We start from the raw sequence: 13,095 nt of genomic DNA, 5'->3' as shown, positions 1-13,095 counted from the left end.
TTATTTAATGGTTAAATGATTCCCTTTTCTCTGTAATAATAAAACAGTACCTGTACTTGATCCCAACTAAGATATAATTACCCCTTATTGGGGACAGAACAGTCCTATTGGGTTTATTTAATGGTTAAATGATTCCCTTTTCTCTGTAATAATAAAACAGTACCTGTACTTGATCCCAACTAAGATATAATTACCCCTTATTGGAGGCAAAACAATCCTATTGGGTTTAATTAATGTTTTATTGATTTTTTTAGTAGACTTAAGCTATGGAGATCCAAATTACGGATAGACCCCTTATCCAGAATACCCTTGGTCCCGAGTATTTTTATACAGGGCAGTTATACAGGGCAGATATACAGGGCAGTTATACAGGGCAGATATACAGGGCAGTTATACAGGGCAGATATACAGGGCAGTTATACAGGGCAGCTATACAGGGCAGATATACAGGGCAGTTATACAGGGCAGTTATACAGGGCAGATATACAGGGCAGTTATACAGGGCAGTTATACAGGGCAGTTATACAGGGCAGATATACAGGGCAGTTATACAGGGCAGTTATACAGGGCAGTTATACAGGGCAGTTATACAGGGCAGTTATACAGGGCAGCTATACAGGGCAGTTATACAGGGCAGATATACAGGGCAGTTATACAGGGCAGTTATACAGGGCAGATATACAGGGCAGTTATACAGGGCAGATATACAGGGCAGTTATACAGGGCAGTTATACAGGGCAGATATACAGGGCAGATATACAGGGGCAGTTATACAGGGCAGTTATACAGGGCAGTTATACAGGGCAGATATACAGGGCAGTTATACAGGGCAGTTATACAGGGCAGATATACAGGGCAGTTATACAGGGCAGATATACAGGGCAGTTATACAGGGCAGTTATACAGGGCAGCTATACAGGGCAGATATACAGGGCAGTTATACAGGGCAGTTATACAGGGCAGATATACAGGGCAGTTATACAGGGCAGTTATACAGGGGGTAGGAAGCTGCAGACTGCGCCAGGAGATACAGAGCGCCTCGGCCCTTAAGGGTAAGTAAAACAAAGGAGCGGCGGTGCATGTGAGGTGGGACGTGGGGCCGTATATACTTTTGGAATATTTGCACTTCAGACGTGAATCTGAGCTGCCACTTGGGAGCCGCTCTCTTTGTACTGGAAATACACGGAATAGAGTAAACTGTGTGTCTCCTTCAGCAAACGGCGAATTTCCACTCATCTCCCGCCTCACATTCGTATTATTATTTCACTCATTTCCTCAGGGTGACCTTAACTCTGCGCCTGGCGAGGGGACACAAACATGGCCGCCCTCCGCTTCTGGGGGGGAAGCAAATACTAAGCCGGGTAACTTTAGTATAATGTAGAGAGTGCTATTCCGAGACAATTTGCAATTGGTCTTCATTTTTGATCATTTAAGGTTTTTGGATTAATTAGCTTTTGGTTCAGCAGCACTCAAGCTGGGAATGTCAGCAGCTATCTGGTTGCTAGCTTCCAGTTTAACTTAGCAACCAGATGATGGTTTGAAAGAGAGACAGAAATATGAATGGAGGAGGGCCTAAATAGAAAGATAAGGAATAAAAAGTAACAATAGAACTGTAGCCTCACAGAGCAATAGTTTGTTTTTTCTGCTGGGGTCAGTGACCCTCCCATTTAAAAGCTAAAGAGGCATATAATTCAAAAACTATAAAAAATGAAGACCAATTGAAAAGTTGTTGAGAATAGGCCATTCTATAACATATTAAAAGTAAACCTAAAGGTTAATAGTGGGGCTGCAGCATCCCCCATAATCAATTCCTTCTCCTTCTCTAACAAATAATGTGTCCAACCTTTATACATGGTAAGAAAATGTAGGGTTTACTTGTCCTTTAAAGCTTCCTTTTACTGTGTCTCCTGGGGGGAAAATATGGGCTATTTGGGGTTCCAATCAGCGGCCAATGCGCCAGATGCAGCCGTTATTTTCTCCGCCATCAGTGACCCTACTTTTTCCTTCAGTTCAGAATTAGTGGAGAATAATATTCCTGAAAAGGGGCTTTATATGGGGACCCCCCTCCTTTGTAAAGTTGACTGTAATCTCCCAATACAAATGGCGGCACTGAGGCGTCTCTGTATGGGGGGGGGGAAGCCAGAATATGCAGAATGGAGCCTGGAGGGACACCTTGGCGTCTCTGGGGCCTCATTAACGTGCAAATAACCGTGTTGTTTACTGGACATTTAGCGGCACAAACAGCCTGTTTATTATACAGCCGCCGGGTTTGGTCAGAACTCGTCCCTTGGTTCCCCTGGGCAACATCTCAACCTTCATCGCTGAGCTCTAGGAAGGGAAAAGCCTCCCTGAATGAGAACTGGCAGAGCCGTAACGATGCTCGTTAGACAGGGATGCAAGCATACCGACCCGCAGAGCTTACAATCTAAGTTTCATATAATTGACCACCTCCCTGAATGCCAGGGATTTGCACTTTGCTGAATAAGGAGCAACGTACAGTAAGGCTGGAAGGTCCCATTGGGCATATCTCTTGCCTCTCCAGGTTGCTCAGCTGTCTGGGAGTTGGGCAGATTCTCTAAAGGGGCAATGGGGCCAATAGTATCCTAGCGCCGGGGTATTGTCACATTTGGCCAATGCCACACCTGTAACCCTGGAAACCCCTCATGCTCCCATAGGCCAATATGGCAAGTCTATGGGAGGCCACATTAGCTTTGTCGCCATTGTGTTGCAACAGTAGTACATCCCAGGCAGTTGGGGGCTAAGGGTGAAGACACACAGAGCAACTTAATAGCAGCTACTTGTCACGGATACTAAATACCAGAAAATCCCCTGCCATAGACAATACTGAGAATTGCCTCTGCTAAAACACACATAGAGACAATTATCAGTAAATGATCAGCATTGTCTATTTTAGTAGCCATAACAAGTAGCTGCTACTAGTAGCTCTGTGTGTCTTCACCCTGAAACAAAGGACCTCATGGGGCAAATAACTGCAGGCAGAACAGACTGGGTAATGCAACACTCAGTGTATGGGACTCAGCCGAGCTCCGAGGAACATTCAGCCAATAGCAAATGGTATCACACCACATTAATTAAAATTAATTACTCAAACAGCAGAGAGAGCAGAGACCAAAGCTTCGGCCCCTGCCTGCGGAGAGGTGACTGCCTTACAGGAGCCGCCGTCTTCTGCCTCTGAAATTCACTGCCTTTCATAGATATCCTGGGAGATATGGAAATCGTGACTTTTTTGCAGCGTTACATTGCCTTTTCATGTAACTGTTTGTGATCTCTGTCACTGACCCCCATGCATCCACGCTCAGGATTAACTCACTGCTTGCCCCAGCACTCTGTGACTATGCTCTATAGCATTCTGTGCAGTATTAGATACCTGATGATAGACAGATAGATAGATAGATAGATAGATAGATAGATGATAGATAGATAGATAGATGAGGCTATCAGGCTGAGTTATACAGGGAACTCTGAGTATCACTCATGTATTATAAGGGATAATGTACCCCCTACTGTAAATGATAAGGATATTAGCAGTCACTGAGGGGTTCTGTGCCCATATAAAGGCACAAGGCTGCAGGCTGAGTTATACAGGGAACTCTGAGTATCACTCATGTATTATAAGGGATACTGTACCCCCTACTGTAAATGATAAGGATATTAGCAGTCACTGAGGGGTTCTGTGCCCCCCATATAAAGGCACAAGGCTGCAGGCTGAGTTATACAGGGAACTCTGAGTATCACTCATGTATTATAAGGGATAATGTACCCCCTACTGTAAATGATAAGGATATTAGCAGTCACTGAGGGGTTCTGTGCCCATATAAAGGCACAAGGCTGCAGGCTGAGTTATACAGGGAACTCTGAGTATCACTCATGTATTATAAGGGATAATGTACCCCCTACTGTAAATGATAAGGATATTAGCAGTCACTGAGGGGTTCTGTGCCCATATAAAGGCACAAGGCTGCAGGCTGAGTTATACAGGGAACTCTGAGTATCACTCATGTATTATAAGGGATAATGTACCCCCTACTGTAAATAATAAGGATATTAGCAGTCACTGAGGGGTTCTGTGCCCATATAAAGGCACAAGGCTGCAGGCTGAGTTATACAGGGAACTGAGTATCACTCATGTATTATAAGGGATAATGTACCCCCTACTGTAAATAATAAGGATATTAGCAGTCACTGAGGGGTTCTGTGCCCATATAAAGGCACAAGGCTGCAGGCTGAGTTATACAGGGAACTCTGAGTATCACTCATGTATTATAAGGGATAATGTACCCCCTACTGTAAATGATAAGGATATTAGCAGTCACTGAGGGGTTCTGTGCCCATATAAAGGCACAAGGCTGCAGGCTGAGTTATACAGGGAACTCTGAGTATCACTCATGTATTATAAGGGATAATGTACCCCCTACTGTAAATGATAAGGATATTAGCAGTCACTGAGGGGTTCTGTGCCCATATAAAGGCACAAGGCTGCAGGCTGAGTTATACAGGGAACTCTGAGTATCACTCATGTATTATAAGGGATAATGTACCCCCTACTGTAAATGATAAGGATATTAGCAGTCACTGAGGGGTTCTGTGCCCATAGAAAGGCACAAGGCTGCAGGCTGAGTTATACAGGGAACTCTGAGTATCACTCATGTATTATAAGGGATAATGTACCCCCTACTGTAAATGATAAGGATATTAGCAGTCACTGAGGGGTTCTGTGCCCATAGAAAGGCACAAGGCTGCAGGCTGAGTTATACAGTATGAGTTATATTATATCACGTAAATGATAAGGATATTAAAAGTTGAAAGATAGATAGATGATAGATAGATAGATAGATAGATAGATAGATAGATAGATAGATAGATAGATATAGATAGATAGGAAGAAAGAAAGAAAGATGATAGATAGATTGATATCTGATATAAAGATAAATAGATAGATGATAGATAGATAGATAGATAGATAGATAGATAGATAGATAGATAGATAGATAGATAGATAGATGAATTTACTGATCATTAAAGGCTGATATGCTGTTTGCTCTGTAACATTCCTTTGTATACAAAAGGTTAATCATTATAATAATAATAATTATAATTATTACCATGGGGTACGATGCCATGGTGATGAAGTTGCGTGACTGAAGAACACTCAAATTTTTCTCCCACCCAAGATCTCCTGCATTTTAAGCCGTTGGGATTATCGAATGCTTCTGGAAATGCAAGTGGTAGGAAACTGTCTACACCACAGACAGAGTGCTAAGTGTATAATGTACGGGGGCGCGATGTGCTGCCGGGGGGTAGGGGAGAGTGCTATAATGGAGCTGTGATTTCAGGCTCACTGGGGACACGGAAGGGGAGAATGTTTCCGTATGAGGCCTTACACCGATAGTTATGTAGGGCCCTTGCTAGGCCATAGCTTGGCCGCTCTGTCCCAGGTCATCTCTGTGGTGCTTTGGGGCAAATACAAGGATTCTGTTGCTTGCAAATAAAACTCCTGATATAATGCAACCAATGCACTAAAGGCCAATAGGATCAACATTATGATCACTGTGGGTTAGAAAGTACACTGCTGCCCAGGCTTCACTGTTCTGGTGTCCAAGCGGAGTAGGGTCTCCTCAGATGCCACTGCAGAATGTGCCAAAATGGTATAGAGCAGTGATCCCTAACATATTGCTCCCCAACCCCTTGGATGTTGCTCTCAGTGCCCCCAAACCAGGGAGTTATTTTTGAATTCTTGACTTGGGGGCAAGTTTTGGTTGAATAAAAACAAGATTTCCTACCAAATAAAGCCCCTGTAAGCTGATAGGGTGCATAGAGGCCCCTAATAGCCAATCTTAGCCCTTATTTGGCTCCTCCATTAACTTTTATGGTGCTTGTGTTGCTCTCCAAGTCTTTTTATATTTGACTGCGGATCACCAGTAAGAAAGGTTGGGGACCCCTGGGGTAGGTGAATGCCAGCACCTTTGGAGCTCCCCAGCCTTGCCCTAGGGGCCTGATAACTAGTAGTCTTACCTCTGGGTCTAGAGTTCACCAGAAGTATTGACTTTTCTGGACCTTAGACCATATACACCACCTGCTTTAAATGTTGTTGGGCCATTTTACAGATTTGCTGCCTACCCTGACTCTTGTATTTGTCTTAGATTATACTTTAGCCTTCACTGGTCCGTTCATTTGGTGTCCACATGGAGATGCCACTGAAAGAATGCCCCAAAATGGTGTAGGTGACCACCAGTACCTTTGTAGCTCTCCAGCTTTGCCATAGGAGCCTGGCAGCTAATGCTCGTACCTCTGAGTCTAGAGAGTATTTCCTTTCCTGGACCTTACACCTAAAACATGCCAACTGCCCTAAAATTTAGCCAATTTTACAGATTTTGCTGCCTACCCTGACTCTTGACCTGGACTTAGAATACACTTTTGCCTTCACTGGTATGTTCATTTGGTGTCCAAATAGAGATGCCACTGAAAATGCCCCAAAATTGTGTAGGCGAACACATTTGAAGGTCCACAGCCTTGCCCTAGGAGCCTAACAGCTAATGGTCCCACCTCTCGGTCTGGAGTTCACCAGAGTTTTCCCTTTCCTGGACATTAGACTTAAAACATGCTGCCTGCTGCCTACCCTGACTTCTGACCTGGACTAAACTTACACTTTTGCCTTCAATGGTTTTCTTTCTTTAGGTGCCACTGGATAATGCACCAAAACTGTGTAGGTGAACACCAGTACCTTTGGAGCTCTCCAACCTTACCCTAGGAGCCTGAACAAACTATGGGTCTCACTTTTCGGTATAGAGTTAACCAGAGTATTCCCTTTCCGTGTCCCTAATATATGCCCATTTTACGGATTCTGCTGCCTACACTGACTCTTGCCCTGGACTTGACACTTTCTCTGGATAGAGACTTAGATTAGTTTTGCCTTCATTAGTATGTTCATCTGGTCAGGGTCGGCCCAGACCCGACCCTTGACGGTGCTCCCCCTCCCGACCGCTCCTCCCCTGACGTGTCAAATTTACGTGCTCAGAGGAGTACGTCAGGTGGGGGGCCCGAGGGGGGTTAGGGGGGACCCTGTGGGGGGGGTTAGGGGACGCACCTGGCTGGGGGCACCTGCAGGGCCCCTGGGACAGGAGCCCGGTGGGCCCTTCACCCCCCAGTCCAACCCTGCATCTGGTGTCCAAAGTGGAGTTGGTTCTTTTGAAGTGCCACCATAGAATGCCTCAATATGGTATAGGCGAACTCCATTTTTGTGGATAGGTTGTGGATACAAGGCATAAGGGGTGGACCTCTCAACTGGCAAAATAATCCTCTTTGTATAACAATCCATTGCACGTCTCTCATGTAGCAAAAGATGATAGATATCAAATAAAACCTTGTACTTCTTAAGCAGATGCAACAATATATGGACCATTCCGTCTTGTTTCTTAGAAGAGGCACAAACATAATTAGCTCAATTGCAACTGAATGTAAAACGCCTTTTAATCTCGAGGCTGGAAGATTATCGAAGAAAAACAGCGAAGTCCAAATGTGGTGGGAATCCGTCCACCTCCCTTGGAAATATTTATTTGCGGATAAAGAGATTGTGTATATTACACAGAAGGGTCATTTAATGTGTGTGTGAAAGACAAATTAAACATTTGAATAACTTAACATCTTGATTATCTTGCACTTTCTCGGTACTGGTGGCTTTGTACGGCGTAATCACAGTAATGAATAAACATCGCACGTTCCGCCCTAACAAAGCTGATCAATTGCTAATTCCAGAATGTAATGAAGACGTGAATTTACTATTAATCTCCGAATCAACCCCTAGCACGTTGTTTCGGTTAAAAAGAAAAAAGATCTCTAATCAGTTTTATACAAGGAGAAGCCTAAAGTCCAGCAATGACTTTCACCATGAAGAAGTCGCCAGCGTCTAATTGGGAAAGTCTATGAACGAGCCTATAATAAAGAAGCAGCTCGGTCTCACCAAGCCAGTTGCCCATAAGTGAGCCAATCACATGGCTTAATCAGAGCTTTGGATGACTGGATTTTAGAAACAGGATTAGAGAAACATCAAGAGATCCAAAAATGGCCTTCACCCATGTAAGAGAAGCAAGCTCATTGCTACCACTGAGAACTAAGGAGGTGGTTCAAGCTGAGCAACATATTTCATCATGAGTTATTGATGGGCTCTCTAATTGTAGTTGAACAGCATTACTCTTCCTTTAGTTCATGAGTTAGTAATGGATTCTCTAACTGTAACTCAACACCATCTCTCTTCTCTCGTCATGATTTAGTCATGAACTCTAACTGTACTTGTTAAACCTCTTCATCCTTTCTAAATTAGGGCTGACGTTGAGCAACATAGCAGTCCGATTAGGAAATGTATCACATAACATAGAGGGTCCCAAACTGTAGGAATGTCACCCCCACCCCACCACCAATGATGCATGGGGGTAAAATTTGTGGCCAGTGGCTGTAACAGTGGGTACTCCTGGAACTATAGCAGGGTGACTGTTACCCCAATGTTTCTATATATCTGTAACCTTGTTATGGGCTAAGGGGGCCCAGCCTGAAGGCCAGTTAGGGGGGGATTTGGGGTGAGTGCTTATTTGTGCCCTGGGTACCCCTGGAACTATAGCGGGGTGACTGTTACCCCAATGTTTCTATATATCTGTAACCTTGTTATGGGCTAAGGGGGCCCAGCCTGAAGGCCAGTTAGGGGGGGATTTGGGGTGAGTGCTTATTTGTGCCCTGGGTACCCCTGGAACTATAGCAGGGTGACTGTTACCCCAATGTTTCTATATATCTGTAACCTTGTTATGGGCTAAGGGGGCCCAGCCTGAAGGCCAGTTAGGGGGGGATTTGGGGTGAGTGCTTATTTGTGCCCTGGGTACCCCTGGAACTATAGCAGGGTGACTGTTACCCCAATGTTTCTATATATCTGTAACCTTGTTATGAGCTAAGGGGGCCCAGCCTGAAGGCCAGTTAGGGGGGGATTTGGGGTGAGTGCTTATTTGTGCCCTGGGTACCCCTGGAACTATAGCAGGGTGACTGTTACCCCAATGTTTCTATATATCTGTAACCTTGTTATGAGCTAAGGGGGCCCAGCCAGTTAGAGAAATATTTGGGGTGAGTGCTTAGTTACCCCTGGAAATATAGCAAGGTGACTGTTATCAATGTTTTTATATATTATTAACTTCAAATTCAGTTTAGGGGTCCCCTGACCACATTTGGCCCGCAAAAAAAAAAAAAAAAGGGCTTAAATCCAAAAGCTGAAAAATACCTAATCTCCCAATATTTAAACAGCACCTCCATCATGTTATTCTGAATTAGTAATGGATTTGTTATATATAGTTGAACAGTTCTCTCTACTTATGAGTTGGTGACAGACACTATCCCCCCAATAAAACACCATCTCTCCCCTATCATGAGTACATTATGAACCCCATACCTGTAGATAAATATTTATTTCCCTTTATTCTGAGTAAGTGAAGGACCCTGTAGAATACCATTTAGTTCTGGGCTATCAGTCAAAGAATGACTATGGATGATTATGGAGCCGCATTCACATTATTATTATTATTATTATTTTTCATCAGGTCTCTACTAATTATATTCCATTCTGCCAGTGAGACTGCTGCTTGGTTGAGACCCTGGCAACTAGATTGTGGTTTAAAGGAAAACTATACCCCCCAAACAATGTGGGTCTCTATAAAAAATATATTGCATAAACAGCTCATATGTAAACCCTGCTTCATCTAAATAAGCCATTTTCATAAGGACTTTATTTTTTAGCAGTATGTGCCATTGGGTAATCTTAAATAGAAAATCGCCATTTTAAGCACTAAGGGCCGCCCCCTGGCATCATAGGATTCACAGTGCACACAAACAAACCAGGGACACACATACATGCTAGGCCCCATCAGCCAATGAAATCAGAGTTCTGTCTTTTACTCCCTCACTTCTCCCTGTGACAGTCAGAGCTGCATTATTTCCTGTCAGGTGGTCTGTTAGGCGCTGGTCAGGTGATCTCTGATCACAAAATGGTGGATGAAGGGAAAGGATGTAAAAGGGCAATATTTACTGATATATATTCCAGTTTGGGGAGATTCTGATTTTAGGGAGCCATATACCTGTATATAACAGGGGCCCTTAGGCAGCTATTCCCTAAAACTGTCCCTGCCAATTGTACATAATAATAATTTATTATAAGGTGAACTTCTCCTGTATGAAATATAATTATTTTCAATACTTTTCTCTCAAATCTCCTGAAGGAAGAAATTGCTCTGGTAAGTACACAGCCCGGCAAATCAAAATGTTTTGCTTTGAATCGTGAATGGTCCATTAGTAGAGAGACCCTTATGGCTAAATTAGTCTTATACCTGGGAGCTAATGATAGATTGCCTTTTAAATACGCCCGGGCAGGTTATATAAACCCATATGGCACAAATAGGTTTTCTCTTCTAAAGCGCAGCCCTGTCTCCCTTTGATATAAAATAATGGCTGCTTTTGTTCTGTTCATCCTTAGGAATATCATTAGATTTGGTATTATTTCACTGAAGGGAACACTGTCCTGACATTTAAAAACATACAGTCATTAGTAAGATGGTTCTGGCTTGCCTGGAGCTCACCAATTAAAGACAAGGCAATGTTCAATTTCAAAGCCAATTTGAAGCGGAATATTGTTTTACATTGCGGCGTTGTAGGATCTCGCATTAGCGGAAATAGGGGAATGTTATCATTCGAGATGCGACGGAGAGAGAAATGGCATTCGTGAAGTTACGGGCAGATTATTGAAACTTAACATGGCAGCTGATGGCGGGGAATGACCCTGATTCTGTATATTAAACAACAGCGTTTTATCTACATACAAATGCTAAGAATAAGGGATAGGATTACAGGTAGATTGGGCGCTAAGTGCAAAGGGCTGTGCCAAAGGGTGCCTGCTATAGGGCACTCACTATCACATGTATTTGAATGGTGAACTAATTAGGAGATGGGAGGGGGCCAGCCAGCTCCTCATGAATACAGCACTGCAGAATGCAGGCAGCTCTGTATTCATGGGTGGAACAAAGGTCTCTATGCTTCTTTTTGGAGTAACTGATGTGCAGGGCACAAAGTGCAAAAAATATAACAGATTGCATTTTAGGCACTTTTGTACCCTGCCTTGCACTTTAGTTAATAACCCCTATAGCAATGGTTCCCAACCTTCCTAATGCCGCGACCCTTTAATACAGTTCCTCATGTTGTGGTGACCCCCAACCATAAAATTATTCCTAAGACCATCGGAAATATGTGTTTTCCCATGGTCTTAGGCAACCCCTGTTCGACCTCCAAAGAGGTCCCGACCCACAGGTTGAGAACCACTGCCCTATAGTGTTTGGATTGTTCCACTCTGTAAGGCTCCCTTGTATGGAAAGAGCATAGGGTTGCCTGGAAACAAGGGTAGGAACCCACCCAGAGGCAAGGAGCACCTTAACCCCTGCAAACATAAGGTGCTAAGTAGGATATATGGCCCAACATGGGATGGAAATAGCTCTAAAGGACCAAAGGGGATCTGTGCCAGCTCCACAGGAGTCCCTGATCACCATGGGCTCAGGGCTGGACTGGGGGGTGCAGGGCCCACCGGGGCTCCCGCCCCAGGGGCCCTGTAGGTGCCCCCACCGGCCGTGTCCCCTTACCCACCCCCCCTCCCCAGGTCCCCCACGCGACGTCCTCCCCTGAGCACGTGTAAATTTAACGCATCAGGGGAGGAACGGTCGGGCAGAGGGAGCGCTGGCAAGGGTCGGGTCTGGGCCACCGGGCCCACTAGGGCTGGGGCCCAGTCTGACCCTGCATGGGCTGTAGAACGGCTGGAAAGAAAGCCATGGGGCGAAAAGCCGGAACAGAATTGGTGACATAATGTAATGACATCATCATGGTGTAATTACATCACTCCTGAATAGTTGAATTTAATGCCGTCAGTACCTTTTTGATGTATTATAATAGCTGGTTGGAGGCGGCACGAGCTAAACCTTCTTATTCTTCTTAGGAAAAATAAAATCATTTATATTGTGTAAGAAAAGTTTATTTTTCTAAACTAACATGATAGAAAAGGATTTGGAATTATTTATTAGGGTGACAGGTTCCCATTAAATTGCAAAATGCTTCCCCTGAAGGTAAGCAGTGTAACTTTAATAAAAGCTGAGGAGAAGGAATTAATACTATTCTTATGCCTGGCCCCAGAGGCAGGGTCCCATTCGGAATATGCAGCTCTGCTTGTGGGCTTGTGCCCGGCCAGCTAAGCTAGGAACACCATGGAACTCATAGCCTGAATCTCGCTCTAGTGGCCTCCGATCAATGAAAAGGTCCAGGACACGATGGCACATTCGCTTGTAATTACACACACAAAAGAGATTTATAAGTTCAATAGGGATTTATATCAATAATATTGAATGGACGGATGCCGCAGCCTGGGCCCGACGTGAGCCTCGCCAGTTTGCAAATACTGCCATTTTCAGCAATGTCGGTGATTTAGCAATTGTAACAAAAATAAACCTCATTCAGCATGAAAGCTTGTTTTCTATTCACCAAACACTCAAACTGCTGAACTACAATTCCCACCCCGGCCAGACACACCAGGAGTGGACACTGTTCCAAGGTGAACACTGGAGATTGTGTTGCACTACAGAATGGGAAGGAATGAGTCCATTGCACTGCAGTGTTTATATAGAAGGGAACTATAGAAGCATTGTGTTTTAAAGGGGAACTTCACCCAAACGCAACAAAAGCACAATTTCAAGCAACTTTGCAATATATATCAATTAAAAAATATGCAGCCTTTTCATGATGTTTAATGTAATAATCTGGTTTGGAACAGTTCCCTAAGCCCCGCCCCCTGTTCCCCTGCTGATTGGCTGACTACTTTGTGACTCAAATAAAATGTAACAGTAGTCGCCTGTCCTCAGCCTGCCTTCAGCCGGCCTCCTCCCAATCCCACAATCCCCTGCTGCACACGTGATGTCAATAAGCAAAGGAACATCCCAGTGCAATGCATTGTGGGTTATGTAGTTCCTGCATGCTGTCTGTAAGCTGGGGAGCAGTTGTTACAATTTGTAACAT

At 44.2% G+C, this 13,095-nt stretch overlaps 1 protein-coding gene across 1 annotated transcript in view; it reads right to left on the bottom strand.

Moving 5' to 3' along the window:
- tafa4 (TAFA chemokine like family member 4) overlaps positions 1–13,095 on the bottom strand; it is a 132,604-nt gene that overhangs the window by 78,968 nt on the left and 40,541 nt on the right. The window lies entirely within an intron of this gene.

Source organism: Xenopus tropicalis, chromosome 4, assembly GCF_000004195.4.
Source record: "Xenopus tropicalis strain Nigerian chromosome 4, UCB_Xtro_10.0, whole genome shotgun sequence".
Lineage (NCBI taxonomy): Eukaryota > Metazoa > Chordata > Amphibia > Anura > Pipidae > Xenopus > Xenopus tropicalis.
The sequence above is the reverse complement of the archived record's forward strand: the minus strand, read 5'-3'. Positions and strand labels throughout refer to the sequence as shown.